We start from the raw sequence: 27,221 nt of genomic DNA, 5'->3' as shown, positions 1-27,221 counted from the left end.
GATGCTCATTTTCACTTTCGTCTGCCATTTTGAGTGTCACTTTTAGGGTAGTGAGCTCTGTCACACAGTCTTAGTAAACAGTTAGACTACATGCAGGCACAGAAGGTAGATGCTGTTCGTGACGCCATTTTAATTGTCGCACCGACTTGTGGGATGCAGGCCTAGCATCTCGGAGGGTGGTTCAGTCACAGTGACTCCGTTGGCTCTAACAATCCCTAAGTTAGGTGGCAATTATAAAAGGGGAAGTTTACGGATATATGAGACTGAGGGTTATGTTGATGCCTGCAAGGTATGAGGCCGTGGAGGAAAGAAGCATACACCGGAGGTCCTGTGCAAACTTGAAAGATGAATTTTACTGAAGGCTTCAAACAATTCTTATGTTTTTCCATAAAACAGTCATGGATAACAGATACAATTTTCCTTAAACATTGTGTTAGTCAAAGCCTTTTCTCGGTCCTGGCCTTGGGAGGATGGCAGTACTTTTCATATAACTCACTGTGCTGCGTGAAGGGGGAGGATTAGCTGACCTTAATCGGATCGGAGTATCCGGATAATCTGCAGCTGCTTCGCTTGTCTCGGCACTTTGTTGCTGTAAACGCGGGGCACTCCAAGAAAAAGGTGCTTTTTTATTATCCGCTTGTCCTAGACGAGGAGTCTCAATTTCCTGCCTCCTCTCACTACCAAGACCGCATGTAACAACACGTTTTTAGTCTCTCACACCACCTCCAACTGCCAGTTATTTTCCAATCAGAAAAACAAGTTGTAATGCCAAACTAAGGCAGAAGAGGGCAGCATGGTATTACAAGTTGTAATACCAAAACAAGGTGAGTTTTGTGTGAGCTTCGTCCTGGGGGGGTAAGTGATTCACTTACCCCCAAGGACGAAGCTCACGTGAAATGCGCATCGGGGATCTACAACACCACTCAGGTCATATGCTTCATCTTTTCTTGGGTCTGGTTGGGTTTACATTAAGCATGGGAGTAGCACGATGCTGGAATTCTATGGCATCATTTCCTCTTACTGAGTATTGAAATAGCTATGTATGGCACTCTCTTCCCTTACTAACTTGCATATTATCTGCAGCTTGGTCAACCTCATTTTTTCACCCTTGCTACTTTGGTAGGTTTTATAGCCAGTTAAATTTGTGATTGATTTTGCAAACCTGTGCATTATCTATTTATAGCTGAGCGTTATGGCCTGCAGATTAATCTGCTCTTCCCCCAGCATGTACCCCTGATACTAATTTACATATGGGTATGATGCATGTATATATTTCTAGATGCTTTTTCAACATTTTTGACCTATTGTGTATGACAGTTTTTCAGCAACTTTTTAAGTGCATGATTTTTCATTCAGCATCATATTGTATATGCCATGTGTGGCGTTATATTGGGTATTTCTCTCTTTTTAAATTTGTCTATTTGTCTATGTATTTTTGTATTGGATTTAATAAAGCTTTGATACTTTTATGGCTATAAACTTCCTTGATTTCTCTTGTGAATTGGTTAATAGGTGGGAAGTGCCATCAATCTAAGGCCCAATTTGTTGTTGTTTGGATTTTGACCAACCTGCAGGTTGGAGGGCAGGTCCAAATTTTTTAGTGGGGCCCATCGGACTCTAGTTACGCCACTGATAATAATTCAAATTCAGGACTCCAGGATTCTGGCAGCAGCTCTGTCACAGAGAACGCAGGTGCATTCGGCCAAGCCAAACATTCCCTGTGTGTGGGGTGGGAGATAGTTGTATATCGAATGATCATTTGCAGCAATATAGAATGTTTATAGCCTTTATACTATTTTGTCACTCCTTAAGAGGGTATTAGCATGCGTAGTTTTTATGAAGTATGCTCAGAACATGTGGTTTGCATAGAAATGAACACAAATGCAAATGTGAGTTCTGGTATTTATTGTTTTACCATTAGATATTGTGAAGGGTGTTGAGAAAACAAACTATGTAAGCACCACAGGCAAACTAGGAAAGAGACATTGTGATTGCACAATTTAAGAAGTGTTACAAATAAATCAAAGTCTTGCTAAAAACCAAGAAGTATTATTATGAAGCTGAGACTTTGGTACCTTTACAGAGCAACTCAGTTCATTGCCAATACAGCAACTCCAACCTCCTTGATCTTTTTCTAATGAAAACAAAACTGTAAAAAAAATGAAAACAGAAAAATAAGCAGAAATTCTGATTCTGTAATATGGATTATTAGAGCATGTCGAAATATTTCAGAAAATTTCCACTGCAATAACATCTGCATGTGATATCTACGGACCCAATTACAGATTTCACATATTTCCATGCAATGCTTTGGCATATAGAGCAGACTGAAAAGGAATTTGCCAACAGGATTTTGCTACCGTGTCTGAGAGCAGCATGCTGTAGGGGCAAATACTCTGATTCCAGCGATGTGTCACTCACTTTGCTGCTTGCTGGAATTTTAATAAAATCACTGCTTTATCTACAGCAGATCTATCAGTTCTCTGAATGCTGACTACTGTACAACCTCATCCACACAACTGATTGATAGCTTTCTGCCTATGCGCAGTGTACATGTTGGAGGAAGGAACGGAACAATAAAGATATCGGTGTCTCTGGGCCGGAACCATTGGGACTGCCACTAGTGTTGCAGGGAGACAGAGGACCTGACCGGGACAGACCTGTGACCCCTGCTGCCAAGGGCAGGTCTGTTATAAGAAGGGCTGTACGCAGGAACCCGGGGATTTTGGTGGGAAGACAGGAGGTGCGGCAGGTGAATGTTAGCTCCCTCCTTCAGACTACGCTTGAGTGTGTACTACCCTGCATCCAGCTTCCCACTGCTTGACACCGACCCTACACGACTGCAGGCAGGAAATGCTGACCGTTCTGCGCAATGTTTGACTGCTAACAGCGTAGGGCGCCTAGCCCCCGTCAGAGACTTCAACTCTACAGCTGCGGCTGCCGCCTTGATACCGGATCCCTCCGCCACATTCGCTGGAACAACAGCCACTGGTACCCGGACATACAGCAGCCCACTGAAAGTTCACGGACTCTTCTCCGCCGCTAAGAGACAGTGCCTCCAGTACATCCAGGACCGCTTCCTCAATGTGACGCGCCATCAGCAGCGCCATCGTGGGATTTTCCAACCACCTCCCTCCAGACAACAGTCTGATAGGTTGAACCCTTCCTTTTTTTTTATCCCGCCGTTAGCAACTCTGTTTTTTTTACCGTTGTTGACAGCTGAAGTCAGGCTGTCGCCGCATTATACTGAACTTCCACATATTTGCCCGCGCAATACTTCTGTGCATCTTGTATATCTCAACTCCCTGCGTGGAGAAAGCATTGTTATCTTTTTCTCTTGATATATAAAAACACCCGTTAACACTTGCTCTGCATGCTGCTCGTCACTGCATCCTATGCACCTTATAGTAACCTACAATTGGCGTAGTGGGCAGGATGCAGTCCAACAGCACGAAGGCAGCAGAGCAAGGACTTGGGGTCAGCCCAAGGTCTAGCATATCATTGGGGGCCATGCTGAATAATCTGCCAAAGTACACCGGTAGTAACACCATGCTGTGGAGCTGGACCGAGCAGATACGGGGCATGATGAGAATGCACACGATGACCCCTGAGGCTGAGGTGGCCATTATGGCCTTAGATGGGAAAGCTCGGGACTCAGTAATGTTACAGACCCCTATGGAGCAAGATACCTTTGGCAAGGTTCTGCAGATCTTAGAGGAGACTCCTGGAGACCCGACTGATGTAGGGGAACTTAGGACTCGCCTGTTCAGCCATATGCAGAGGCCCCTTCATTGATAGGAAGGACGTGTGGGAGTGGGCCCCATAGACGTAATGTTGCGAGACCTGTTAGTGACTGGACTGCGTGATACCCTGATGAAGCAGGCCCTGCGAGAGCGCATGCGGGTGAATCCTCGCCTGACGTTTTCTGAAATAGGGAGTGAGGCGCGGACGCGGGAGCAGGAGCAGGGGGTGACAATCCCAGTCGTGAAGGCCCAATGCACTGAAGCATCTGTGAGTGTGGTAGCCAAGCCCTAATGGGTTGAAGAGATGAGGAAAGAATTGAAGGACATAAAAGGAGAGTTGGCGGAAGATAAGAAAAAGACTGAAGGTGCTGCAAATCGCTCTGGGGCGGAGCCCCGCCGTGATCCTGGAATGTACTGACAACTGCGCCCTCTCATCTGTTATGAATGTGGGGAAACAGTACACCTGGCACGAGTATATCCATGGCGATGGAGGAGCCAACTCCGTCGTCCGTTAAACTAAAGGGCTCCGAGCCGGGTGGATGCTGTTTGGAGCCGGAACAGATACGGGGGGAGTAGTGGAAGTCCCACAAATTTAGTGTCTACGTGCCGGTTGATCTGGGCAGAATTCGAGGGGCGTGCTGTGCGATGTTTGGTGGATACAGGCTCCCAAGTGACTACTAAGCCTGAGGCCTATTTCCAGCAGCACTTCCCTGAAGCTATGAGACCCGAATGGGGACCCGTGATAAAATTGTTGGCTGCCAATCAGTTGCCAATCCCAGTCACAGGTGTAGCTTGGATGCAGGTTTCTGTCTGTGGCAAAGACCTAGGACGGAAGGGTGTGGTGTTCACTCAAGGGGAGGCGAGCAGTGAACACGCAGTCACGTTAGGGATGTGCTAATAGAATTCTGAAGTCTCCTTTTCAATGAGCCCTTACAAGAAACCCTGAAGCAATGGAGCTCCCACACCCCTCAGAGGAGAATCTTCCAACAGCTGCTGCGAGTGGCCTAAGCCCAGGAGTCGTGCCGAGAGGGACAAATGCTGGGGAAAGTGATTGCACCCTCGTTGGCAAAGCTTGCGTTACCACCCGCACAAAAAATAGTCTCTCTGCCCGTCTGGGATCGTATTCCTTTGGTGGAGATACAAGTCAAGCCTTCTTTCTTGGAGCAGTTACCCTTGGAATTCTTGGTAGTCAGCTCTCTGGCTACAATAAGAGACGGGACTGTGCCCATTCGGTGTGTAAACTTAGAAGATCAAGATATCACCGTGTGGCCCCGAAGTGAAGTGGCCAAGGTTATAGGATTGCCTGAACACATTCTGCCCTACCAGAGGCTGCAACTGGAAGTTTGTCGGGGGGACCCCTAGACAGTGTCAGTGAATTCAACCACGGCTTCAGAGCTGGAACATACTCTAGAGGGGCAGATAATCCTGGAGCATATGCATGCTGAGCTCTCTGAGCTCACTCAGTCTCAGGTGCAGCAAGTGAAAACCCTCTTGGGACGATATAGAGAGGTGTTTGCCCATCACAAGGATGATTTCAGTTGTACCATGGCCATCACTCACGAAATTCCAACAGGAGACTCTGCATCCATTAGAGATCGTTACCGGCAGATTCCCCCACAGCTGTATAAGGAGGTGAAGACTATGTTGGGACAGATCTTGCAAAAGGGTGTCATCCGAGAAAGTCAAAGCCCATTGGCAGCTCCAATTGTACTAGTGAGGAAGAAGGACGGCACTCTGCATTTCTGCATCGATTATCGGAAGCTTAATGCCTGTACCGTAAGGGATTCGTATCCGCTTCCCCACATTAAAGAGTCCCTGTCTGCTTTAGGAAGAGCAAAGTATTTCTCCACGTTGGACCTGGCCAGCGAATAATGGCAGGTGCCCATGTTAGATCAGGATCAGGCAAAGACAGCTTTCATACTACCCATGGGGTTATTTTAGTTCAATTGGATGCCCTTTGGCTTGATCAATGCCCCCGGGACGTTTCAATGGCTGATGGAGAAGTGCCTGGGTGACCTGAACTTTGAAGCCACTTTGATCTCCCTGGATGACATCATTATTTATGCGGCTTCATTCGAAGAACATCTATGGCGCCTAGAGCAGGTACTCAGTCTTCTCCAGAAACACAGATTAAAAGTGAAGCCACAGAAGTGCCATTTATTTCGTACCCTGATCGAGTACCTGGGGCATGTAGTCTCAGCAAAAGGCATTAGGCCATCTCGGAAAAAGATTGCAGTCATACAGAATTGGCCTACTCCAGAAACGGTGAAGGATGTTCATGCATTCTTGGGCCTGACAGGATACTGCCGTTGATTTGTGAAGAATTTTGCTCGGTGAGCCCGGCCATTGCTGGACTTATTGAAAAGAGCACCGTCCAGTGCAAAGAGTTGGAAGATCCACTGGCAAGAACCATAAGAGAAGGCTTTTCAAGAACTCAAGAAGGCATTAACCGATCCCCTGTCTTGGCCTATGCGGATATCACTCAGCTGTTTATTCTCCACACTGACGGGAGTCTGCATGGACTGGGAGCTGTGTTGTCTCAGGTGCAGGGCAGAAGAGAGAGGATGATCGCGTACGCTAATCGGTCCCTTCATAATTCCAAATGTAATCCTGACAACTACAGTTCCTAAGTTAGAGCTGCTCACGTTGGTGTGGGCTATGACGGAGAGGTTCGCGGAATATTTGTTCCGAAGTCTTAGTACGCATGGACAACAACCCATTGGCACATCTAGAAAATGCCAAATTAGGGGCTCCAGAACAGCAATGGGTGGCCAGAATGGCGAAGTTCAGGTATAGAGTCGCTTACAAGAGAGAAGCGGAGGACAGCCATGCCATCGCTGTTTCCAGGATCCGCCATGCTGCCCCCGGATTGAGTAAAGATGAGGAGCTGGAGAATGAAGAAATTCCGCGTTTCATGGAGCCCGCCAGGATGGTGGTGGCAACGCAGGAACAGCTGTGAGCAAAGACGATGGAGGCATTTTGGGGCGGTCTAGGGATGACTGTGTTCGATTACAACAGGAAGATACGGAGCTCGCCCTACTGCGACAGTGTGTAACTCAAGGAAGACTTCCCAGCACGGCCCAGAGGGGCGCTCTCTCTCCCAAAACTCTACGGATCCTTCGCCAGTGGGAGTGCTTGCAGATGAAGAATCGGTTATTATATCGGAAGATACAGCTCCAGGCGTAGCTGGCTGCCACATTGCAAGTAGTAGCACCTGAAACCCTACTTCCTGAAATTGCCTGTGAAGCACAAGAAGGAGGAGTGCATTTTGGCCCGGAGAAAAGTTTCCGGTGGTTACAACGATTCATCTACCACCCTTGACTGTGGACAGAGGCTGAGGATGCCTGTAGAAAATGCAATGTGAACTGGTGAAGCCGCCTGAGCAAAAAGCTCCCGTACAAACTATAGTGACATTCGCCATCCTGTAGCTCCTGATGATAGATTATCACCCTCGGACCAGCTCACCAGGGATATGAGCATTGCCTAGTGATGACTAACCACTTCACAAAGTTTGCCATAGTGACTCCCATTCGTCATCAAACCGCAGACTCTGCCGCTTACGCCATTTGCAAGAATTTTATTCAAATCTATGGCTGTCCAAAGCGGATTCATTCGGATCAAGGTGCCTGCTTCTTGGGGAAGGTAATGGAGGAGTTGCATCGCCTATATGGCATAGACAAGTCTCGGACCACGCTGTACCACCTGCAGGGGAATGGAGCCTGGGAGAGATTCAATCATACCCTGACTGAACTGCTACGAACCCTGGAGGAAGACTGAAAAACCTGTTTGCAACAATATGTCTCCGAATTGGTTTGGGTGTACAATAATCGTGTACATCGAGTTACTGGCTATATCTCCTACTCACTGCTGTTTGTTCATGAAGGAAAAGGTATCACCGAGCTGGAGTTGGATCCTAAAGAGAAACGTCCAGGGGCAGGGGTCTCTTCTTAGGTCCGAGATCACTGGCACCATTTACAGACTCTGCATCAGCTAGTGCAGACAAAGCTACGGGAGCTAGAACACTCAGTTATGCTCACTTCCTGGGTGGCTGAGCTTCAAGTAGGAGATCGAGTACTGGTGAGAGAGAAACATCCTCAGAACAAGCTAGAACACCGTGGGGAGAAGGAACCTTATCGGGTAAAGCGACGATTCAGTTCTGAAGGACCTGTCTACGAAATCCAGTCTGAGAAGAAAGGGAGTCGTATTACTCAGATTATGCACCGAAATATGCTACAGCCTTGCTTGTCTGAGGACCCATCATGACCAGAGGAAGTTCCCGAAACCCCGGAGCCAACTCCAGCAGTCCTGGAAAAAGAAGAGGAAGAAAAAGAGGACGTCCTCACACCAAGAGATGACCCTACAGTAGAGTACATCACCGGATCCCCCACCATACAGCTGGATTCCACCTCTCCAGAGTGCTCCACTGCTCCTCTGTTATGAATAAGTCACCAAGGAGGAAAAAACAAAAAGCAAGCTAAGCCCAGAAAACCGGAGAGGTTGGTAACTAGCGGATTGCAGACCCCTGATCCTATCCACAACAAATTGCAGTAGCCGTGGAGCGTGCCTACGGTGGTCCTAGACACCTCGTCACGGCTGGAGAACTAAACAAGCCTAAAGAAAGAAAGGGAACATCTAAACTGCCCCAGAGCAGACCCCAAAGCAATAGACAGCCCCCAACATGTATTGTCGGTGAAACAAGATGAAAACACAGACACAGGTAGAAAGATAGGCTGAGCAAACGATGGGGCCCTCGCTAACTAGAAAGGACAGGAAAGAAAAGCTGCTGTCTACAATCACGCAAACCCTGCCAAAAAGAAAGTCCAACACGTCTGATAGAAAAAGGCCCTGAAGTCGCTAGACTTCAAATCACTATATCAGCGCTCAGGTATATTCTGAAGACAGAGCAAAGGAGATCAACTGATCAGAGACAAAATGGGGATTCAGCCCAGTCCCAGCCAGGGCTGGCTGAACACAAAAACTAAGTAAACCAGACAAAAACTCATATGAACAATAGCAGAGAAAACTTAGCTTTAGGAAGGCAGGAACCAAACTGGAAACCAGGAGCCAGAGTCAGGAAAAATCACCAGCAAGAAACTAGGGAGTCGGCTGCCTTAAATCCAATCAGAAACTTCAATCGCAGTCCTCTTCCTCAGGTGGCCGGTCTCTGCCATTTAGATCAGCTTCATTACCTCCCTTCACCAACAGAGGGAGTCCAGATAGAGAACTCACTATCCTCTGTCAGCACAGCCAGCTCCATAACCCTCACCAGAAGCAAACCCGAAAATGAGCTCACAACACTCCTCCCAGCTTACGATGCTCTGAACGGTCGACAGCTGGCAAACCCCCCGAATGTTATGAACAAGACAAATTCGTATGGCAGAAGCGAATTCGGAAAAGGCAAATCTTTTCTAATGCTTCCAGCAAATTCTCCCCGTGGAATGACGAGCAAAATGAGTGGGTGAATGTGGGAGGAAGGACCAGAACAATAAAGATAACGGTATCTCTGGGCCGGAACCATTGGGGCTGCCACTAGTGTTGCAGGTGAAGAGAGAACCTGACTGGGACAGACCTGTGACCCCTGCTGCCAAGGGCGGGTCTGTTACAAGAAGGGCTGTATGCGGGAACCTGAGGCTTTTGGCGGGAAGATAGGAGGTGCGGCAGGTGAATGTTAGCTCCCTCCCTGTGGGTAATCCAACAGACTTCAGACTATACTTGAGTGCGTACTACCCTGCATCCAGCTACAGCACCACTGAACGCTTACCACTGCCGGACACCGACCCTACGCGACCGCAGGCAGGAAACGCTGACCGTACTGCACAATGCTTGACTGCTGACAGCGTAGAGCACATAGCCCCCTTCAGACACTTCAACTCTACAGCTGTGGTTGAGGCCTTGATATCGGATCCCTTCGCCACATTTGCTGGAACAAGAGCCACTGGTACCCGGACATACAGCGGCCCACCAAAAGTTCCCAGACTCTTCATCTCTGCTAAGAGACAGTGCCTCCAGTACATCCAGGACCCCTTCCTCAACGTGACGCGCCATCTGCAACATCATCATGGGATTTTCCAATCTCCTCCGTTTGATAGAGTCTGATAAGTTGAACCCTACGTTTTTTTATCCCACCATTAGCAACTCTGTTTTTTTCACCGTTGTTGATAGCTGAAGTCAGGCTGTCGCCGCATTATACTAAACTTCCACATATTTGCCCGCGCAATACTTCTGTGCATCTTGTATATCTCAACTCCCTGTGTGAAGAAAGCGTTATTAGAGTTGAGCGACTTTGGTCGGATCGGGTTTCAAGAAAAAAAAATTTGTTTCAGATGAAACTGGTCCGACTAGGGCAAAAAAAGTCGGAGTTTCGTCCGAAACCCGACTCCAATGCAAGTCAATGGGAAATAAAAGTCGGCATTGAGCGGATGACATTCTCCAGTGATGGAGATTATTTTTGTGGCACAATATAATTTATGATAATGGTAAATTTAGGTCGATATGTTTTGTGCTTATTTCTAAAAAATATCAGAAATTTCACAAAAATGTTAAAAATTAGCAATTTTCAAACTTTGAATGATTATCACTTTAATTCAGATAGTCATACCATAGAAAAACATTAATAAATAACATTTCCCGCATATCTGCTTTAAATCAAAATCAACGCCATTTGTAAAATGTTAATTTATTTAGTTAGCATTTCAGGAAGTTTAAAAATGTAGCAGCAATTTTTCATTTTTTCAAGTTTACCAAATTTATTTTTTTAGGGACATATCCAGGTTTGAAGTCACTTTGGGTTTTCTGCCCATTCTGTGCAGCAAGATATTTCAAGTGCTGTTCCAGCTATGGCCATTAGGTGTCATAGTTGCCTTTCTTCTTTTTATTCATGTGTTTGGAATCTTCTGTTCCCCCAAATGGTTAGCTGTTCAGAACCACCCCTTCTTCCTGCCCTGGTCAACAACATGTAACCATTTTCATCCATCTTCTGAGTAGCTCACATCTGCTCAGCTCCCTGCAAAACCACTGAGTATAACAAGTGGATTCTGGTAAGGTTTAATGCACTTATCTAAACTATGCTATGCCTTTGTGTTAGCAGCCATAATGCAGCCCCCCATGATGTTTGCAATGCATGTTAGTTATATGCATCCTCTGGACATGCATCCTCTGTACAGTCAGTGCAAAGCTTGCAGCCATTAGTTGTTTTAGACATCTTTCTCTTTTACTGCTGTGTATGTTATACTGCTCAGCTTCTATATAATGCATGCTGCTGATATAACAGCATCCTGTATCAATGCTAATGTTGTGATAGTACCTTGTATTGCTGTGATTACCTGCCAGTATTTGTGTATTGTATTTTATCTACCAGTACTGACATGCTGCATTATCTGTCTCTTATAGTTTTTACCCGAATCATCCACATTGTGTTCAACAATCATCTACTACTGTGTTTTACTATACTATCTGTTATCATCTCCCATTGTTATCCATATCATCCCAATAAATATAGACTTAAGCACCCATACAGTCTTGCTTCTGGGAGTGGATGAAAGGTTAAGCCGTATGCTGGAATCCACACAGCGTCATACGTGGAAGAAGGCAGAACATTGGGGGTCCTATATATTTGAAAACCCCCAAAAGTGATACCATTTTAAAAACAGCACCCCTGTCAAATTGAAAACTGCTGTCAGATAGTTTATTAACCCTTCGAGTGATTTTCACGAATGAAAGCAAAGTGGCATGACAAGAATGAAAGCTAACTTCTCAACAAGCCGCTATATATAGCCAGGAGACTCTAAGACCACTATTTGGCTGTGAAATGCCACGGCAAACATCTGGGCCACACAATCATGATCTGAGGGTGCCAATGGGGATAAATAGGAAGCCCCCACACTCTGTTAACCATTTATATGATGTAGTCACTATTGACAGCAGCATCTAAGGGGTTAAAAAGATATGGACGGTGACACCACTGACCGTGGCTGTTACAGCCAAGTTGTCAGCTATAGTGAACAGCTGACAACTGCAGGATTGTCACCTGTATGGGGATGCTAGTCTCTTATATCACAGGTCAGTAAAAAGATGCACTGGCAGTCATTAAGGGGATAATAGAGCTCATGATATGCTTGACTAGCTGGCAGCAGGTTTACTTGTCCTCTAGTAATAATCTCCTACTGATAGTGATTTTATCAAAACTACACTGTCTGCTGGCAAATGCAAGAAGTCTCACAAACAAAATGAATGAACTACAGTAGAGACTCATGATGGTACAAAAATGCCATGTGGTGGGCATTACAGAAACATGGCTTGACAATAGCCATGACTGGGTAACAAACGTAGAGAAAGGACAGGAAAGATAAAAAAAAAAGGTGGAGGGGTGGGCACAATCGTATTATCCACATTAAAATCTGTGTTCAATGAAGACATTGGAGTTACAGCAATGTAGAGTTACTTGGGGAAAATGTACATAGGGATGGCAATAATGGAAAGCTGCTAATTGGAGTTTGCTACAAGCCTCCTAATATAGCTGAACAGGTAGAGGATGAAATGCTGCAACAAGTTAAAAAAGCAGTAAACAGTAACAGGGTTCTTATAATCGCGATTTTAACTTTCCAGACATTCAATGGGACAAAGAATCTTCTGGTTGTGCTAAAAGCTACAATTTCTTATCCACAGTTCAGGACAATTACAGTACCTCTCTCAGCTAGTACAGTAGATGAACCCAACCAAGGTAGGTAATCTGCTGGATCTGGTTCTGTCAAATTGACCAGATACAATTTCAGATCTACAGGTCAGATATCATTTGGGATGCAGCGACCATAACATGGTAAGTTTCAATGTAATTTTCAATCAAACATTCAAAAGGGGAAATGCCAAAACCTGGAAGTTTAAGAAACCTTATTTCAACAAATTAAAGAAAGAGCTTAATCGTGTGCCCTGGGACCACGTCATGGTAACTGGGAATACACAACATAAATGGGGAATATTTAAGCAAATACTACTAGAATCCTGCAGAAAACTTATACGCTATGGTGATAAAATATCAAGGAATAAAAAGAAACCATTATGGATAAATAAGACAGTACAAAGTTTAATAAGACAAAAACAAGGGGCATTCAAGATCTTGAAAGCCGAGAATACAGAAATAGTAGTGCAGGAGTATAAAGATCTAAATAAGAAATGCAAAAAGGAAATCAGGCTAGCAAAGTTATCAACAGAGAAACAAATCACCAACGACATTAAAATAAATCCCACTTTTTTTATAAATACATCAATGCCCAAAAGAAAAAAATAGTTGGTATTGGCCCCTTGATAGATAACCGTAACAAGATAATCACAGAGGACAAAGAAAAGGCAGAGATATTAAACAGGCACTTTTCATTTGTGTTCACCAATGAACTGTCTGTTACAGGGATCATTCAGCAAGGCAAAAATCAAAATTCTCTACCTGATATAACTAGTTTAACACAAAAATTCATCCACGGATACTGAGGGAATTGAGCTCAATAATTGATAGACCACTGTAACTCATATTCTTGTCATGCCTAACTTGTTGGGTTTCTATGAGGAGGTAAGTGCAAATCTGGATGTTGGCAATGCAGCTGATGTGATTTATCTGGACTTTACAAAGCATTTGATACTGTTCCACAGTTCCACATAACAGCCTTATGCTGAAGCTACAGAAGCAAGGACTGTGGGAAACTATATGCAGATGGGTAAGGAATTGGCTAAATGACAGGAAACAAAGAGCTGTCTGTCATAAACGGTATGTTCTTTAAATGGGATAAAGTCAGCAGTGGGGACCACAGAGATCTGTGCTAGGACCAATTCTTTTTAACCTCTTTATTAATGACCTTTTGGAGGGGATTGAGAGTAAAGTGTCAGTCTTTGCCTTTGAAAACCAAAAGCGGGGGCACCACGGTTAAATACAGAAAGCAGGATCCAACCCAGGCCTATATATGAAGACTATAACAAAAACAAAGAAAAAGATAGGCCATAAAAGGGGGATCACCACAAACCAGGAGATAGCGTTTAGAAGCAAATTTTATTGGACATGAATGCACCAACACACACATTTAAAAACATTTAAAAGTCATCCATGTGACATAGCTATAACAACCCTAGGCTCATAATACAGCCTGCAACCTATAGCAATACTCCAAAAAAGATTGTGCAAGTGTCAGCCAAATGATCATAAAAACAGCATACCAAATAGTGGTTAACAGTATAAAATGCCCTACCATGGATACAAAAAACCATATATTATATCTGATCTGAACCTCTGAACCCTGCAAGGCAAAAGTCAGCAAGATGACAAATAATCACAAGAGCCATACACACTAGAAATATATATGAACAGTGACAAAATGGAACAATGAGTCACTGAGATCACAAAGATACATGCAGATGGAGTGCATATGGGTTCAGGAATGAGGTCATGATAGTTAGTTACCACTAGGATAGCTGTTCAGATATACAGGTGTTAGAACCACAGGCTAGAAAAAACACTCATGTTAGATTCCATGAGGGAAATAGTACTACATATAAAGACCCATATGGAGTAGAGCCAAGTGCAATGTATCAGTCTTTGCCGACAATAAAGTAACTTGGCACTCAACTGAATTGTCCTTTTTAAGTGAAGTTTTTATTTATGTGCAGTCCTACAAAAAGACGTTTCGGCCTACACTTGGCCTTCGTCAGTCCAACTGCTGTCTGTATAGTATGAACAAACTTATGTCCACGAGCAAAATAATTTTTTTGTAAGTTCCTGCTTCCAAATATGGTGTAGGCATATAGCAGGCTTCCAGCAACCCTTAAGGTGTGCTGTGCTGGTAATTCAATTAGATGCAAAATATTCCATAAGGAAATGAGGAGAGGTTCCCGCTGGATTGCTGAAGCAATTTGCCTGTGGAAGATGTCTGTACTGAGACCGGTGTAAAAATTTACCTGTAGAAAATGTCTGTATTGAGACCAGTAGCAAAAGGCCCGTTTGGGGCATATAATAGTAGCTTGCAGGTGAGACCGGCAGCCTAAGGCTAATATGGGGCTTATAGAAGTAGGCTGCAAGTGTGCAGGGCTGAACGCGGTACCACTGTAATGGCGGTGGATATATCAAAATCAAAATGTTTTTGTCCGATACCTCCTACTTGACTTCATTCAAACATCAAACATCAAAATATTTTTGTCTGATACCTGATGATACTTGACTTCATCAAACATCAAAATGTTTTTTTAGATGCAGTGCTTAAATGGGTCATCTTTAGTGTTGAGCGATACCACCCGATACTGAAAAATATCGTATTGGAATGGATCGGCCGATCGGGTATCGCCGATTCCGATACCGGAAGTCCCATTCAAGTCAATGGGACAGAAATATCGGAATTGAAAAAACCCCTCTCTTGCCTTGTACAGCCTGTTCGGGAGGGGAGAAGAGTGTGGGCGGTGCGTGGGCGGACACTGTGCGTGTCTGTGTGTGCGGGTGGGGTCTGTACGGGCCTCTCGGTGGTCTGTACGGGCCTCTCGGTGGTCTGTACGGGCCTCTCGGGGGCCTGTGCCGGCCTGTCGGGGGCCTGTGCGGCTGTCGGTGGTCTGTATGGGCCTCTCGGGGGCCTATGCCGGCCTGCCGGGGGCCTGTGCCGGCTGCCGGTGGTCTGTATGGGCCTCTCAGGGGCCTGTGCCGGCCTGTCGGGGGCCTGTGCGGCTGTCGGTGGTCTGTATGGGCCTCTCGGGGGGCCTGTGCCAGCCTGCCGGGGGCCTGTGCCGGCTGCCTGTGGTCTGTATGGGCCTCTCGGGGGCCTGTGCCGGCCTGCTGGGGGCCTGTGCCGGCTGTCTGTATGGGCCTCTTGGGGGGCCTGTGCCGGCTGTCGGTGGTCTGTACGGGTCTGCCGGGGGTCTTGTGTGTGTCCAGGCATCGTCCGATGGGACTACAAGTCCCATCGGGTGATGCCTGCTACACTGACAGTGATTGACGCATTAGCCAATGATGGGACAGTAGTAGTCCCATCATCCGGCTAATGTGTTGAATGTAAAAAAAAACAAAAAAACATACTACATACATACTACATACATGCTACATACATGCTACATATATACATACTACATGCATACTACATACATACTACATATATACATACTACATACATACTACATATATACATACTACATACATGCTACATACATACTACATATATACATACTACATACATACTACATACATACTATATTCATACAACATACATATATACCACATACATACAACATACATACTACATACATACTACATATATACATACTACATACATGCTACATACATACTACATATATACAACATTCATACAACATACATACATGCTACATATATACAACATACATATATACTGCATACTACATACATGCTACATATATACTACATTCATACAACATACATATATACTACATACTACACATATACTACATACAACATACATACTACATACTACATAGATGCTTCATATGTACTACATTCATACAACATACATATATACTACATACTACATACATGCTACATATATACTACATATATACAACATTCATACAACATACATACATACATGCTACATATATACTACATACTACATACATGCTACATATATACTACATTCATACAACATACATATATACTACATACTACACATATACTACATACAACATACATACTACATACTACATACATGCTTCATATATACTACATTCATACCACATACATACATACTACATACATGCTTCATATATACTACATTCATACAACATACATACTACATACAACATACATACATACTACATACATACTACATATATTCTACATTCATGCAACATACATACAGTGGGGCAAAAAAGTATTTAGTCAGTCAGCAATAGTGCAAGTTCCACCACTTAAAAAGATGAGAGGCGTCTGTAATTTACATCATAGGTAGACCTCAACTATGGGAGACAAACTGAGAAAAAAAAATCCAGAAAATCACATTGCCTGTTTTTTTTTCATTTTATTTGCATATTATGGTGGAAAATAAGTATTTGGTCAGAAACAAAATTTCATCTCAATACTTTGTGATATATCCTTTGTTGGCAATGACAGAGGTCCAACGTTTTCTGTAAGTCTTCACAAGGTTGCCACACACTGTTGTTGGTATGTTTGCCCATTCCTCCATGCAGATCTCCTCTAGAGCAGTGATGTTTTTGGCTTTTCGCTTGGCAACACGGACTTTCAACTCCCTCCAAAGGTTTTCTATAGGGTTGAGATCTGGAGACTGGCTAGGCCACTCCAGGACCTTGAAATGCTTCTTACAAAGCCACTCCTTCGTTGCCCTGGCGGTGTGCTTTGGATCATTGTCATGTTGAAAGACCCAGCCACGTTTCATCTTCAATGCCCTTGCTGATGGAAGGAGGTTTGCACTCAAAATCTTACGATACATGGCCCCATTCATTCTTTCATGTACCCGGATCAGTCGTCCTGGCCCCTTTGCAGAGAAACAGCCCCAAAGCATGATGTTTCCACCACCATGCTTTACAGTAGGTATGGTGTTTGATGGATGCAACTCAGTATTCTTTTTCCTCCAAACACGACAAGTTGTGTTTCTACCAAACAGTTCCAGTTTGGTTTCATCAGACCATAGGACATTCTCCCAAAACTCCTCTGGATCATCCAAATGCTCTCTAGCAAACTTCAGACGGGCCCGGACATGTACAGGCTTAAGCAGTGGGACACGTCTGGCACTGCAGGATCTGAGTCCATGGTGGCGTAGTGTGTTACTTATGGTAGGCCTTGTTACATTGGTCCCAGCTCTCTGCAGTTCATTCACTAGGTCCCCCCGTGTGGTTCTGGGATTTTTGCTCACCGTTCTTGTGATCATTCTGACCCCACGGGGTGGGATTTTGCGTGGAGCACCAGATCGAGGGAGATTATCAGTGGTCTTGTATGTCTTCCATTTTCTAATTATTGCTCCCACAGTTTATTTCTTCACTCCAAGCTGGTTGGCTATTGCAGATTCAGTCTTCCCAGCCTGGTGCAGGGCTACAATTTTATTTCTGGTGTCCTTTGACAGCTCTTTGGTCTTCACCATAGTGGAGTTTGGAGTCAGACTGTTTGAGGGTGTGCACAGGTGTCTTTTTATACTGATAACAAGTTTAAACAGGTGCCATTACTACAGGTAATGAGTGGAGGAAAGAGGAGACTCTTAAAGAAGAAGTTACAGGTCTGTGAGAGCCAGAAATCTTGATTGCTTGTTTCTGAAGAAATACTTATTTTCCACCATAATATGCAAATAAAAGGAAAAAAAAACAGACAATGTGATTTTCTGGATTTTTTTTTCTCAGTTTGTCTCCCATAGTTGAGGTCTACCTATGATGTAAATTACAGACGCCTCTCATCTTTTTAAGTGGTGGATCTTGCACTATTGCTGACTGACTAAATACTTTTTTGCCCCACTGTATATAATACATACATACAACATGCTACAGACATACAACATACATACTGCATACTATACATTCATACAATACATACATAGACATACAGTACATATAACACAAAGTACATACTCACCATCACTTGTCACTTTGATCCCCGAAGCCAGTGTCATCTAAGGAAAAATATGAAAATAACAAACCACCAAATACTCCCTGATCCGCAGAAATCCACGCGTGAGTGTCCCACGCCGATCTCCCGTGGAGAGCAGCAGCATCAGCTGATGCGACCGCTCTCTTTGGGGCTCAGGAATCCAGTGTCAGAAGGTAGGTATCCTTCCGCACTGTATTCCTCCGCCACTGTAAAAAAAGTCCCTGGTCTCACTTTATGGCAAAAGCTGCGTGGGAACTTTCTCACACAGCAATGCCAAAAGTGAGACTAGGGACTATTTTTTTACAGTGGCGGAGGAATACAGTGCGGAAGGATACCTACCTCCCGACACTGGATTCCTTGAGCCCCTAGAGAGCGGTCGCATCAGCTGATGCTGCTGCTCTCCACAGGAGATCGGCGTGGGACACTCGTGGATTTCTGCAGATCAGGGAGTATATGGCTTGTTTGTTATTTTCGTATTTTTCCTTAGATGACACTGGCTTCGGGGAACAATGTGACAAGTATTGGTGAGTATGTACTCTGTTATATGTACTGTATGTCTATGTATGTATTGTATGAATTTATGTATGTTGTATGTATGCAGTATGTAGTATATATGTATGTTGTATGTCTGTAGCATGTTGTATGTATGTAGTATGTATGTAGCATGTATGAAGTATATATGTATGCTGTATGAATGTAGTATATACGTAGCATGTATGTAATATGTATATATGTAGTATGTATGTTGTATGTATGTATGTAGTATGTATGTAGTATGTATATATGTAGTATGTATGTAGTATGTATGTAGCATGTATGTAGTATGTATATATGTAGTATGTATGTAGCATGTATGTAGTATGTAGTATGTATATATGTAGTATTTATGTAGCATGTATGTAGTATGTATATATGTAGTATGTATGTGGTATATATGTAGTATGTATGTATGTATGTTGTATGAATGTAGTATATATGAAGCATGTATGTAGTATGTAGTATGTATGTATGTTGTATGAATGTAGCATATATGTAGCATGTATGTAGTATATATGTATGTTGTATGAATGTAGTATGTATGTAGCATGTATGTAGTATGTATGTAGTATGTATATATGTAGTATGTATGTAGTATGTATATATGTAGTATGTATGTAGCATGTATGTAGTATGTATGTAGTATGTATATATGTAGTATATATGTAGCATGTATGTAGTATGTATATATGTAGTATGTATGTGGTATATATGTAGTATGTATGTATGTATGTTGTATGAATGTAGTATATATGAAGCATGTATGTAGTATGTAGTATGTATGTATGTTGTATGAATGTAGCATATATGTAGCATGTATGAAGTATATATGAATGTTGTATGAATGTAGTATATATGAAGCATGTATGTAGTATGTATGTATGTTGTATGTAGTATATATGTAGTATGTAGTATATATGTATGTTGTATGAATGTAGTATATATGTAGCATGTATGTAGTATGTATGTACTATGTATGTATGTTGTATGCAGTATGTATGTTGTATGAATGTAGTACATATGAAGCATGTATTTAGTATGTAGTATGTATGTATGTTGTATGAATGTAGTATATATGTAGCATGTATGTAGTATGTAGTATATATGTATGTTGTATGAATGTAGTATATATGAAGCATGAATGTAGTATGTATGTATGTTGTATGTAGTATATATGTAGTATGTAGTATATATGTATGTTGCATGAATGTAGTATATATGTAGCATGTATGTAGTATGTAGTATATATGTATGTTGTATGAATGATGTATATATGTAGCATGTATGTAGTATATATGTATGTTGTATGAATGTAGTATGTATGTAGTATGTATGTAGTATGTATATAGTATGTATATAGTATGTATGAGTATGTATGTAGTATGTTTTTTTTTTTTCTTACATTCAACACATTAGCCGGATGATGGGACTACTACTGTCCCATCATTGGCTAATGTGTCAATCTCTGTCAGTGTAGCAGGCATCGCCCGATGGGACTTGTAGTCCCATCGGACGATGCCTGCACACACACAAGACCCCCGGCAGGCCCGCACAGACCACCGGCAGCCGGCACAAGCCCCCCGGCAGGCCCATACAGACCCCGGCAGCCGGCACAGGCACCCGGCAGGCCCGCACAGACCACCGGCAGCCGGCACAGGCCCCCCGAGAGGCCCGTACAGACCACCGGCAGTCGGCACAGACCCCCCGCAGTCGGCACAGACCGCGCATCATGATGCGCACAGACCGTGCATCATGATGACGTCATTTCAGCAGCCAATCACAGCCATGCCAATAGTTAACATGCCTAACAGGATGTTCCCACACTTCTGAGGATTCCCATTGGCTGAATCAAATCGAGTAGGCTGATAGCTTTATGGGAACTTCCGATTCCGGTATCCGATACGAAAAAAGTATCGGAAGTCAGTATCGGAATTCCGATACAGCTAATATCGACCGATACCCGATACTTGCGGTATCGGAAAGCTCAACACTAGTCATCTCATAAGGGAAGACAAAAAACACTTTAAGCAACTGGTTTATGGAATAGAAAGCGTTGGTTCAAGTCCAACATCTGATTTTTTTTTTTTTTAAATAGCAGATTACCACACAAAATCCAATCGTGCTTCACTTTTAATGTTTGACATTCTTATTATCCTCCTGACGTGTTAGTAAAGAGTTTCAGACATGCTGTGTCTAATGATCAAATTACTTCATAGAATTTTTTTTGTTTGCATCCACCCAAGAACTGGCTACAACTCATGAGCACTAGGTGGTGTCACTAATCCACTGTGTACAAGGCATGGTCCTCCTGTAGCAGCAAAAAACAGAGCTATGGGTGTGTCCTACACTGCCTGGTTCTGCAGGGGACGTGCGTCTGTTCATTGCCATCTCACAGATCTGCGGAGCATCGTTTCTCTCTGTAAGGCCAGCGTCACACAATACTGTAGAATACGGCCGAGTGCTATGCGAGAAAACATCGGCCCAGTGTTAATCTATGGGGCAGCTCCCATCAGCGTTTATTTTATCAGGCGTATTCAGCGTGCGTGTAAAATCACAGCAGTCTGCGATGGGCACTGAGATTCGGATGAGACTCGCCAATGCAAGTCTATGGGTGCGAGAAAAAAATCACACAGCACTCGCACCATGCAAGTCCTGTCCGATTTCTATGCACCAGTGTCTCTTGAAAAAACAGCAATTCATGTGCCGCATGCAGTAAAATCACACTGACGGGTTAGAATAGAAAAGATAGAATAGATATATATAGTTGTCAGTGACACACACATATATGTATATATATATTAGATATATAGATAGATAGATAGATAGATAGATAGATAGATAGATAGATAGATAGATAGAAGAAAAGCCGGTAATTCAGCAGTCACGATAGTGTGACATCACAGCAGGAGCCGCCAGGATAGAAGAGATGGATTACATACAGTAAATACACATAGAATAGGCAGATATATGGATGTATGTGACATACACTATTAGTACAGTGTGTGTGCAGCTTACTGTACAAGTATTTAATTAATAAAAGATTATTTTTCGAACAAAAGTGGCGTGAGCTCCTATGCAATTTTTGTAACCAGCAGAAGGAAAGCTGATGACTGAGGGCTGTTTTTTATAGCCTGTCAGTGATCTGACATTACATAGTGATGTCCAATACTGGGACAATATAAAAAAGTTAAAAAAACAATTACAAAGTGTAAAAATATTTTTTAAAAATCCCTAAATAAAGAAAAAAGTTTCCATTAAATACATTTACTTATGTAAATAATAAAAAGTTAATAAAAGTACACATATTTGGTATCGCCACGTTCGTAACAATCCGCGCTATAAAACGGTCCCACTAGATAACCCTTTCAGTGCACACCGTAAAAAAATAATAAGGATGAATCTATCAGTTAAATATAATACATTAAACAGAGATCACCATTGGTAATTTAACGGAATGTAAACAATATAAATCACTCCAAATCAATAAAGTGCCATAGTGCTATCAAAAGGGGAGTTAAGTCCCATATAAGTCCCAGTATACCATGCACACAGCAGCCCCAAAGCTGTATAGGCTTGAAAGCCAACTGCCAATTATGTAAATCAGCTGATTTGCATCTCTGTAATGAGGAGGGGTGTGGTCTAATGACATCAACACTCTATTTAAGGTGTGCTTAATTATCAGTCAACTTCCTTTCCTTTGGCAAAATGGGTCAGAAGAGAGATTTGACGGACTCTGAAAAGTCAAAAATTGTGAGATGTCTTGCAGAGGGATGCAGCAGTCTTGAAATTGCCAAACTTTTGAAGCGTGATCACCGAACAATGAAGGCGTTTCATGGAAAATATCCAACAGGGTCGCAAGAAGCGTGTTGATAAAAAAGGCACAAAATAACTGCCCATGAATTGAGGAAAATCAAGTGTGAAGCTGCCAAGATGCCATTTGCCACCAGTTTTGCCATATTTCAGAGCTGCAACATTACTGGAGTATCAAAAAGCACAAGGTGTGCCATACTCAGGGACATGGCCAAGGTAAGGAAGGCTGAAAAACGACCACCTCTGAACAAGAAACATAAGATAAAACGTCAAGACTGGGCCAATCTTAAGACTTAAGGTTTTATGGACTGATGAAATGAGAGTGACTCTTGATGGGCCAGATGGATGGGCCCGAGGCTGGATCAGTAAAGGGCAGAGAGCTCCACTCTGACTCAGACACCAGCAAGGTGGAGGTGGGGTACTGGTATGGGCTGGTATCATCAAAGATGAACTTGTGGGACCTTTTGGGGTGGAGGATGGAGTGAAGCTCAACTCCCAGACCTACTGCCAGTTTCTGGAAGACACCTTCTTCAAGCAGTTCTACAGGAAGAGATCGGTATCGTTCAAGAAAAACATGATTTTCATGCAGGACAATGCTCCATCACATGCATCCAAATACTCCACAGCGTGGCTGGCCAGTAAAGGTCTAAAAGAAGAAAAAATAATGACATGGCCCCCTTGTTCACCTGATCCGAACCCCATAGAGCAGGGGTCCCCAACCACCGGTCCGCGGCCCAGCACCGGGCCGTTGCAGTGCCCTTGCCGGTCCGCGGACACAAGGGGAGCCGGGGGGCGGTGCAGCAGCTGATACTCACCCTGCATCCCGCGGCGGCTTCATCCAGCGCTGAGCGGTCACGTGCTACCGCTCATTTAAGGTCATGAATATGGACGCCTCTCCTATAGGCGTGGCATCCATATTCATGGTCCTTAATGAGCGGTAGCACGTGACCGCTCCGCACAGGAAGAAGCTGAAGCGCCGCGAGATGCAGGGACGTGCAGCGACGGGAAGGAAGTTCAGCGACGTGAGGGTAAGTATGATGGGGAGGATGGGGGAGGATGGGGGAGCCATAAATATAAGGGAGAGAGAGTGGGAGCGGAGCCATATACACAGGGGAGGGAGAATGGGAGCGGAGCCATATACACAGGGGAGGGAGAATGGGAGCGGAGCCATATATACAAGGGAGGGAGAGTGGGAGCAGAGCCATATATACAAGGGAGGGAGAGTGGGAGCGGAGCCATATATACAAGGGAGGGAGAGTGGGAGCAGAGCCATATATACAAGGGAGGGAGAGTGGGAGCAGAGCCATATATACAAGGGAGGGAGACTGGGAGCGGAGCCATATATACAAGGGAGGGAGAGTGGGAGCGGAGCCATATATACAAGGGAGGCCGGGAGAGTGGAAGCAGAGCCATATATACAAGGGAGGGAGAGTGGGAGCGGAGCCATATATACAAGGGAGGGAGAGTGGGTGCGGAGCCATATATACAAGGGAGGGAGAGTGGGAGCGGAGCCATATATACAAGGGAGGGAGAGTGGGAGCGGAGCCATATATACAAGGGAGGGAGAGTGGGAGCGGAGCCATATATACAAGGGAGGGAGAGTGGGAGCGGAGCCATATATACAAGGGAGGGAGAGTGGGAGCGGAGCCATATATACAAGGGAGGGAGAGTGGGAGCAGAGCCATATATACAAGGGAGGGAGAGTGGGAGCAGAGCCATATATACAAGGGAGGGAGACTGGGAGCGGAGCCATATATACTAGGGAGGCCGGGAGAGTGGGAGCAGAGCCATATATACAAGGGAGGGAGAGTGGGAGCGGAGCCATATATACAAGGGAGGCCGGGAGAGTGGGAGCAGAGCCATGTATACAAGGGAGGGAGAGTGGGAGCGGAGCCATGCATACAGGATGGGACGGGGAGCCATGTATACAGGATAGAAGAGTGGGAGCAGAGCCATGCATACAGGATGGGAGGATGGGAGCGGAGCCATGTATACAGGATGGGAGAGTGGGAGCAGAGCCATGTATACAGGATGGGACAGGGGAGCCATGCATACAACAGGGGGAGCCACACAGAGCTGGACGGGGGGGACCACACATACATTTTCTGATGATTAGAAAATAATCAGCATGTACAGTACTCCAGTACAATTGTTCTTAAGTGCTCAATGCTCCATTTCCTTGTAGGTTCCAATCATCATTAGCAGTGACGGTCATCAGTAGAAGTAGCCCAGTGCTCCCACTGAAACAGAAACAAGCCAGGTGCTCCCACTCATTCAAAACCTATGGTGAGTTGAGTCACATTAAAAATGTTATAATTAAATGATAAATATGCACTGCTAAACTACAACCGCGTCCATAGCCCCGCCCCCTTATGACCAAAGCCCCGCCCCTGTCACACCTCCATCCCCGCCCTGCCGGGCCATGGAAGAATGGTCTTGGTTCAAGGCGGTCCCTGGTGCAAAAAAGGTTGGGGACCACTGCCATAGAGAACCTGTTGTCCCTCATAAAATGTGAGATCTACAAGGATGGAAAACAGTACACCTCTCCGAACAGTGTCAGGGAGACTGTGGTGGCTGCGGCACGCAACGTTGATCGTAAACAGATCAAGCAACTGACAGAATCTATGGATGGAAGGAAGGTGAGTGTCATCGTAAAGAAAGGTGGCGATGTTGGTCATTGATTTTTTTTTTTTTGAATGTCAGAAATGTTTATTTCTAAATTTTGTGTTATATTGGTTTATCTGGTGAAAATAAACAAGTGAGATGGGTATATATTTGGTTTTTATTAAGTTGCCTAATAAATCTGCACAGTAAGGCTCTGTTCACACGTAGGGGTTTTTTTGCGGTTTCGCGGTGCTTTTTAATGAGCGATTTTGCCTCGAAAACGCAAAAAACAGCATCCCATGCAATCCTATGGGATTCCGCAATGCTGTGCTAATGCTGCGGATTTTCCCGCGGCGGAATCACATCACGGAAAAATATGCAGCATGCTCATTAATTTTGTGGAATTGCGGTGATTCCGCCCACATAGGAATGCATTGTTCTGCTTACTTTCCGCATGTGGCTGTACCCACTATGCGAAAATTAAGCAGAACATTTGCGGATGGTACCCATGGTCCGGAGGATAGGAGACTGTCCTATGGGCTCTGGGTACCATATCCCTGTAAAAAATAGAATTAAAATAAAAAATTGTCATATTCTCACCTTCCGATGTCCCTCTCAGCGTCACCAGGCCACCGCGATGCTGCCGGCAAGTGCCGTTCCCAGTGATGCATTGCGATAATGACCTTTGATGACGTTGCGGTCTCGCGATACCGTAGCGGTCTCGCGATACCATAGCGATCTCGCGAGACCACGACGTCATCAAAGGTCATTGTCACAATGCATCACTGGGAACGGGACCTGCCGGCAGCATCGCGATGATTGGGAACGCTGCGCGGGACGCCGGAAGGTGAGAAAAACACAATTTTTTATTTTTTTTATTATTTTTAACATTAGATCTTTTTACTACTTATGCCGCATAGGCAGCCTCAATAGTAAAAATTTGGTCACAATCGTCAAACACTATGTTTGACGAGTGTGACCAACCTGTCAATCAGTTTTCCAAGCTAATTACGCTTGCAAATCGCTAGTTTTTCGGCAGGAAATAGGCGGAAATTAAAATGCGATTTGCTCGCATATTTCCCACAGAATGGAATTGAGGAATTCCCACGGAAATTTCCGCAGCAATTCTGCAACGTGTGCACATAGCCTAATAGTTACCTGCACAAACAGATATCCTCCTAAGATAGCCAAATCTAAAAAACCCCACTCCAACTTCCAAAAATATTAAGCTTTGATATTTATGAGTCTTTTGGGTTGATTGAGAACATAGTTGTTGTTCAATAATAAAAAGAATCCTCTCAAATACAACTTGCCTAATAATTCTGCACACAGTGTATCTCGGCGGCTCCTGCTGTGATGTCACACTACCGTGACTGCTGAATTACTGGCTTTTCTTCTTTCTTTCTTTCTTTCTTTCTTTCTTTCTTTCTTTCTTTCTTTCTTTCTTTCTTTCTTTCTTCCTGTCTATCTATTTATCTAGCTATCTGAATAGAAAAAACAGATAGCAGCACAAACTTGAGCAGATTTTGGGTGCAATAGTTCCTGACTCCTGAGTAATGCGGTTGTCCAATGCAAAAATATAAATGGAAACAAATCAGGCAAAGACCGTGCTGTAAAGTCAAAACGTTGCACCACTTGGAGCTGGATCAAAGTCCACATTTTTCCTTCAACTGGAGTGCTGCCTGATTTTTTTCTATCTATCTATCTAACTATCTATCATATATGTGTGTGTCACTGACAACTTTATATATCTATTCTATCTTTTCTATTCTAACCCGTCAGTGTGATTTTACTGTATGCAGCACATGAATTGCTGTTTTTTCAAAGGACACTGGTGCATAGAAATCGGACAGGACTTGCACGGTGCGAGTGCTGTGTGATTTTTTTCTCGCACCCATAGACTTGCATTGGCAAGTCTCATCCGAATCTCGGTGCCAATCGCA

The sequence above is a fragment of the Dendrobates tinctorius genome, unplaced genomic scaffold, assembly GCF_039654945.1.
Source record: "Dendrobates tinctorius isolate UK_male_01 unplaced genomic scaffold, ASM3965494v1 ptg000007l, whole genome shotgun sequence".
Taxonomy (NCBI): domain Eukaryota; kingdom Metazoa; phylum Chordata; class Amphibia; order Anura; family Dendrobatidae; genus Dendrobates; species Dendrobates tinctorius.
This window is presented reverse-complemented; position numbering follows the sequence as displayed.